Raw genomic sequence first — 7,482 nt, forward strand, 5'->3', positions numbered from 1 at the left:
GGGATGTTTTTGGTTACTTGCTGTTCTGCCTAATAAAGAATTAGCACATTTGCCTGAATTACCAATTTGCGAAAAGTAGAACTCATCAAAACACATGACCAGTACTGAACACAGTGAGATAGCTGGTGATTTGGGAGGCTCCTTGTAGGCTGGCAGGGACATTCAACGGCCGTGGAAGAGTGTCAGCAACTCTGGCATAAAAAAATGAGCAGAGCTGTCTTCTTTGCTCTGGAAAAATTTTAAAACATTTTTGATTTTGATGTTACTTACTTGTTTCTTCCTTGTGAAGATTTAGAGAAAATATTTGCCCTAGGCTTTCTTCTATTGAAAATTTTAAATGTATTTACATATAATGCTCAATTTAGACAATTCAGTGAAATGCTGCCTTGATATCCAGATATAGGCTTTGTTTTTAGGAATAACTTTTGTATTCATTGCAAAAAAATATAAAATATAACCAACAGAATTAAAAAAAACACAGTATATGTAATTTAACATTTGGAGATGACCACTGTTTAACTTTGAAAGGTTTTTTTGTAGGCATAAATATATACTTAAAAAATAGGTTGACAATACATAAACTGCAATAATATATACTCTTTTGCCTTCTAAACAATGTGTCATGATCATCTTTCTGTGTTAATATTCTTCCCCAAAAAATGTTTCAATGACCACAAAAAATTCCATGTATAATAAACCATAGTTTATTTTAAAATCTAGCAACATGCCCATAAATAACACTTATTTTAAAAGAAGAAAAAAGAAAACATTATGGCTAAATATTTGCTTACATCCAAGTTTATTTCTGATTAATTCTTGGAAGTGAAAATGAAGGACCAAAGTCATTTTTTAAAAAAACATATATTCTCAAACTGTTCTCCAAAGATTTAAGCCAAGTATACACTCTGCTGTTATGTGTTTGTCTCAAGAAAATTGTGCAATTCTTGATATCAGGGATTGTGTCATTCATCTTTATACCCAACATTTTTATGTTTTGGACATTAAGTGATTGAAATACTTGTTGAAAAATTTAATGATTCTGTCATTGTTTAAATGAATATGTAATATAAAGCAAGCTTGTATAATATCTTTGGGACTCAGTTTTCTATTTTGTAAAATAAGAATTTTGTGTTATGTGCTCTCTCACATTCTATGACTTCACATCTCTTATAGAAAAGCAATGACCTAGGTGCCCTGGGAGAGATTATTCATATAAACAATACATAATCATAGTGATGAGACTTGAAAACATGTATCACATGTAAGCCAATTATAATTGCATAGAAACATATACAGATATGCTAACTACTCAGGGAGACTAAGGCTAGATGGCATGATGGGAGGGGGATCCCTAAAAGATGATGCTCAGCTAAACACAGATCACCTGGCTTCTATCTGAATAAAAAGCCCTTTTCCTACTCAGGATTCTATGTTTTATTGGTGTTTGAAAAATAGAAGGTAGAATTATCTTGATATTTAATTTCTTCAGGCAATTTCACCCACAATAAGCAAGATTATCCCCCTAGACTTAGGAACATTTCAATCACTTTTAAATTATGTAGGATAAAATTGTATTTGTTGACTTTCAGGATCTTAGATAATTTCATTGGCAGTGAGTGGCTTTAACCCCCTCTCAATTATCCATGCAGCAATCACCCCCACCCTCTCTAACACTTCTTTTCCCAGGCCATCCTTGCTTCACAAAAATACTTGGCTCTCACTGGCATTCAGTTTATTACTTTATTAATTTGTGGATATTTATTGAGAATCTATAATATGCCTACTAAGGTACTAGGGGCAAAATGATGCAATGTGGTACACATACAATGGCAGATATAAACAAAAAGTATCAGACACATGGAGGGAGAAAGAACTAGTCTCTGGGAGTCAGGGGAAGTCTCATAGAAAATGGTGAAGATGATTCTTGAGATAATTCTTAAAAAATAAGCACAAGTTTGCCAGGTATATGAAACTGTGTGGGTGACAGAGTCGAGGAAAATGGGATTCAAGTGGCAATAAAGCACAGAAAGTCACATAAAGGGGACACAGAATGGTGGTTTATCACCCATTGGTAGTTTTCCTATGTCTCTCCCAAGCTATGCCTCTCTCCTCTCTATCTCCATTCCCCCACAGAGGGTCATCCATTTATGTTGTCACAATGGCAAGGTTTTCTTCTTTTTATGGCTGAATAATTTATCATTGTATATATATACACCACATTTTCTTTATCCATTCATCATGGGCAGTCAGGTTGCTTCTGTTTATACTGTTGTAAATGATGCAGCAATAAATATGGTAATTCAGATATCTCTTAAAGATAGTAACTTCAGTTCTTTTGGATATATACCCAGAAGTAAACATGTTAGTTCTATCTTTAATTTCTTGAGGAATCATACTGTTTTCAGTAATGGCTGAACCAACTTAAATTCCCACCAACAGTGTACAAGGGTTTGCTTTTCTTTATATCCTCACTAGCAGTTATCTTTGTTTTTCATACCTGTTAGCCATACTAACAGGTATGAGGTGATAATCTATTGCAGTTTTGATTTGTATTTTCATGATGATTAATAATGTTGAACATCTTTTCATGTTCCTGTTGGCCATTTGTGTGTCTCCTTTGAAAAATTTTTATTTCAGTTCTTTGCTCATTTTTAACTGGGTTGCTTCTTTTTGCTACTGAGGTATAGAAATTCCTTATATATTTTGGATATTAACCTCTTACCAAATAATATATAATTTGAAAATATTTTTTCTATTCTGTTGGTTATCTTCATTCTGTTGATTTTTTTCTATGCTGTGCAGAAACTTATAAAATTTTATGTAATTCCACTTTTCTATTTTTTCTGTATGAGGCAGCTTTCATTTATTTTCCTTCTGTGTGGTGCTATTATTACTCAAAATTATTAAATAAAAAGAATTATTTTACCAAAAAGAATAAGAGAAAGACAAGGTATTTGACCAAATTAAGCCATAGTTTCAAAAGGGGAGGGAGATGAAGAAAGAGAGTAAAGGTGTTTAATCTAGTCAAAGTCTGGGATTCTGAGGTATAATGGGAAGATTAATCCTCCCATGGTCTTTTATTCACATAACTTGCCATTCACCACCCTCATACTTCAGTATATTTTTTTCTTTGTTAAAAGAATTTCTTTTTATCCTAAGGAACATGATAAAGAAAAAATATTTGGCCAGAATAAGTGGCAGGTACAACTATAAAGAATACATTAATGGTGTTTTCTAGAGTGAAATTGCCCACCTCTATCTTCTGCTTCTTGGACAGGACAAGCAGACCTGTCCAAGTGAGGACTATGCTTTTTACCACAGAGACTTACACATAATTATTGTTTAGTCTGATGAGCTTATGAAATCCCTTTTTGACTGCCTAAAGTCATTGTTTAGCACTTGCAAGATGCAGAAAATGGAAAGTTTTCCAGCAAATGATATCTGATTAGTAAAAGTCAGATATACCCCTTCTTTGATAGTCACCACCACCTTCTCACATCTGCTTCTCCCAGCTGGTTGTTAGTTGACTTTTCTGCTCTCCCCTCAATAAGCTTCCATCCAGGACTCTGGATATGTTCTTGCTTCTCATACTTTGGCTATCATATTACTTAATGGTGGAGTGGGCTCCACTGTCTTTAACATAATGGCTTTCAAGTTTGCCCTAAGCATCCAAACTTGGTTGGCAGATATGTGGAAAGTTTTTATGGGTCCAGCCTGAACTGGCAAACATTGTTTACTTCCATGTTCCACTGTCCAGACTTATGGCCACACCTTACTGCAACAGAAGCTAAGAAATGCAATCTAGCTGTGAGCTCAGTGAACAAAGGCAATGGGTTTGCTGGACAGCTAGCTACATTGCTCCCTCCAGTTTACAGGTTAGCTGCCCTTTGACTTTTACTTTCTGACCCCCATCTTGATGTAATTTAGCAAAGTCCTGTTAGTTAGAACAACTTGGGATAAATTAAGCCTAATTCTGGATGATGAACTTTAATTCCTGGATTTATCTCTGTCACCTGCCACATGCAACATAAGGGAATTGTGCAAACAACTCAACCATCAGAGCACAGCTCCAGAGAAATGGATGGTCATTCCCTAAACGTCAGAGGACTCAAACACATGAAAAGCTTCAATGAGGAAGGGAAGCTCAGGGCCTGTGTTTTGGTTGTCAACCCATGTCTGTGTGCTTTGTAATCCTAGGTTCCAGGGCAGTTCAAAATAAGATTGTCAGAAATTTGTATCAAGGAATTCTGAATAATTTATTTTAATCTGCCAGCAGTGAGAAGAGAAAAGCTCTACTCCTTAAATTTATTTAACCAACTAAAGTTACATGGATTTTTACCAAGATGGTCTTAATGTGAATTAATCATTCAGCACCATTAGACAAATCTCTGCCTAAGTTCAAATTCAGAATGATTCTTAAGTAAGAGTGAGATTTTGCAAAATCCATTCATCATTTAAAGAATCTGCTTCTCCACAGTTGGACTGTAGGATTTCTCAATAGTGCTGTTGGTAATATATAGGGTCAGATATGCTTTGTTGTCAGGGGGGAAAAGCATTGTAGAATATGTAGCTGAACCCCAGACTTCTTTCCAGGAGGCCAGTAGTACTCCAGTCATGACAATAAGTAATGTCTCTGGACATTCCCAAGTTTTCTGCTGGGGAGAGAAAAATTGTCCCCAACTGAAAACCACCGAGTTGAAGAGAGGTCCAGCTTGATCTTTTTAGAATAAGAAATTCCAAAAATGTGTATTTTCCTAACCCATTGCAAGAGTAAGTACTTATTTACAGCCCCCAGAGTACTAATTGCCCTCATAACACATAGATACCCAGGAACTCATTTTTTAATTGGTTGATTAATCATTTGTTTAAATTTCAATAAATTTAAAGAACTAAAGGTGCAAAAGAGTTGATCATGAGAAAAATGGCAGCACAGTGGGCAGCACAGCACAGGAAGTAGAAGCTCATAAAAAGTAGAAATAAAAGAATTAGCCTGGTGTTGTACATGAAAACATGCACCATTTCACTTGATCCTTCTAACTACCTTTCCAAGTAATTGTAAACAATCAATAAATATTACATTATAGTAATATCAATTACTAAAGATAATATCCCAATTTTTCAGGTAAGGAAAGAGAGTCTCAGAGTGCTTAATTTCTCCAAGGTTACAGAGACAGAAAATGATAAAGATGTGACTCAAACTCAGGTCTGCCTTAATTTCAAACCCATGCTCTTTCTATTTTATTCTAGAGAGAGAAAGGAAGGAGAAGGTTAGGGTGAGAGAGAGACATCAACATCCATTTGTTGTTCCACTTATTTATGCATTCATTTGTTGCTTCTTGTATGTGTCCAACCAGTGATCAAACCTACAACCTTGGCATATAATTTACCATTTGGCATAACAGGACAATGCTCTAACCAACTAAGCTATCCAACCAGAGCTCAAAGCTGGGCTCTTTTTATGATACCTTTCAGCTGTGAATTCCTCTCTAGGCCCCACTACTTTCCCAGTGTGATAAAAAGTCATCTCAGAAAGGAGTTTATATGAGGATCAGCAATGCAAGAGAAAGCCCTGAGTGTGCCATGGCCCACCAAAGACACTGCAAGCTTGCATTAAACCACTCAAGAATTCTTTCAAGAAGATACTTGGAGTGTAGGTTGCAAAGTGGACAGAAAGAAAGAAGCAGAAGAGCTATTGTTTCCAAAAGTATATGAAGACTATCACCAAATAATCTACAATTATTTCTACAAATATGAAAATAAAGAACCAATTACTCTTAAATAAACTCAAATGACTTCCAGGAAAAAATATGTTATCAGGGTTGGGCTTTTCAGGGATTCTTTTTTCCCGGTGGACCCAGTAATTTACCATTTAAATAAAGATCCCATCACCTACCCATCTTGGTTAACCATAGTACAGCCACACAGGTACTTCAAATACTTGAGAATTTGGAAATAGTCCCTGACTGCCTACTTTAACAACAGCTCTTAGAACTACTCTCACAGCCTTGAGACCTATTTCTGAGCAATGAGTGGCAAATAAGCATATCAAAAGACATAGTACATCATATGTCACCAGAGAAGTGCAGACTAAAGTAAGAAGGTGAAACTACTACACACCTGTCAGAATGACCAAAGTCCAGAACACTGACAGCATGAAATGGTGGCAAAGATGTAGAGCAAGAGAAAGTCTCATTCATTGCTGGTGAGAATGAAAAATGGTACAGCCACTTAGGAAGACAGTCTCTTACAAAATTAAACATACTCTTACCACGTGACCCAGCAACCCCACTGCTTGGTATTTACCCAAAGGAGCTGAAAACATTCCTACGCAAAAATCCTCACATTGGTGTTTATAGCAGCTTTATTCATGATCACCAAAACCTGGAAGTAACTGAGAGGTACTGCAGTAGGTGAGTAGGTAAGTAAACTGTGGTACATCCAGACAACAGAATATTTATTCAGTGCTTAAAAGAAACAAGCTATCAGGTAACAAAAAGACATGAAGTAAACTTAAAACCATATTACTAAGTGAAAAAAGTCATTCGGAAAAAGCCAATACTTATATTATCTAACTACAAAACATTCTGAAAAAAATAAAACTATGGAGACAATAAAAAAGATCAGTGGTTCCTAAAGGTTAGAGAAGAGGAACAGATGAATAGGTAGAGCACAGATTTTTAGGGCAGTGAAAAATATCATGTATGATACTATAATGGTCATTATTAACTTATTGTGTTTTTAAGTTTTTCAAAACCCATAGAATGTACACCACTAAGAATTAACCCTAATATAAACTATGGATTTTGGTTAATTGTGATGTGTCAAAGTATGTTTATTAATAGGGATGAATGTACTCTGGTGGGAGATATTGGTAATAAAGAAGGCTTTTAGGCATGGGGTAGGCAATATATGTGAAATCTCTGTATCTTCTGCTCAGTTCTGCTGTGAATCTAAAACTGCTTTATTAAATAGCTTATTAAAATATGTAGTGAGACCACACATAAATTGCAGTTTGAATCCAGTTATCCTTCAGTCATCAGGACAGGTGCTGTACAGGTCACATGATGAACAAAATGCAGTCCTGCCTTTTAAGCAGAAGTTTACCACCCATTCGGGTAGATGCAGCATGTTTATATGGGAAAGGTTCTGTAATATATTTTTTAATGCTCTGACAGTTTGCATTGTTGCCCAAGAAATATTCACTCACCTCTCTCTCTCGCTGTGAGTAAAGATTTCCCTGGCCAATCAGTCATGAGCTTGGCCACATAACTCGATTTGGCCATGGAATATGGATGAATGTGATTTGAACAGGTGCTTGCCTCTTTTGCATATGGTGGTCTGCCTTGAGAACATGACACAGGTAACCACAGTCCTTTCAACCTGGCCACCAGAATTAACGTGTGTGACCACACATTGGTGCTTCTCTCCCTCTATTTCTCCCTCTCTTCCCCTCTCTCTAAAAATAAATAAAATCTTTTTAAA

This window comes from Artibeus jamaicensis, unplaced genomic scaffold (assembly GCF_021234435.1).
Source record: "Artibeus jamaicensis isolate MK-2021 breed Jamaican fruit bat unplaced genomic scaffold, CSHL_Jam_final contig_585, whole genome shotgun sequence".
NCBI lineage: Eukaryota > Metazoa > Chordata > Mammalia > Chiroptera > Phyllostomidae > Artibeus > Artibeus jamaicensis.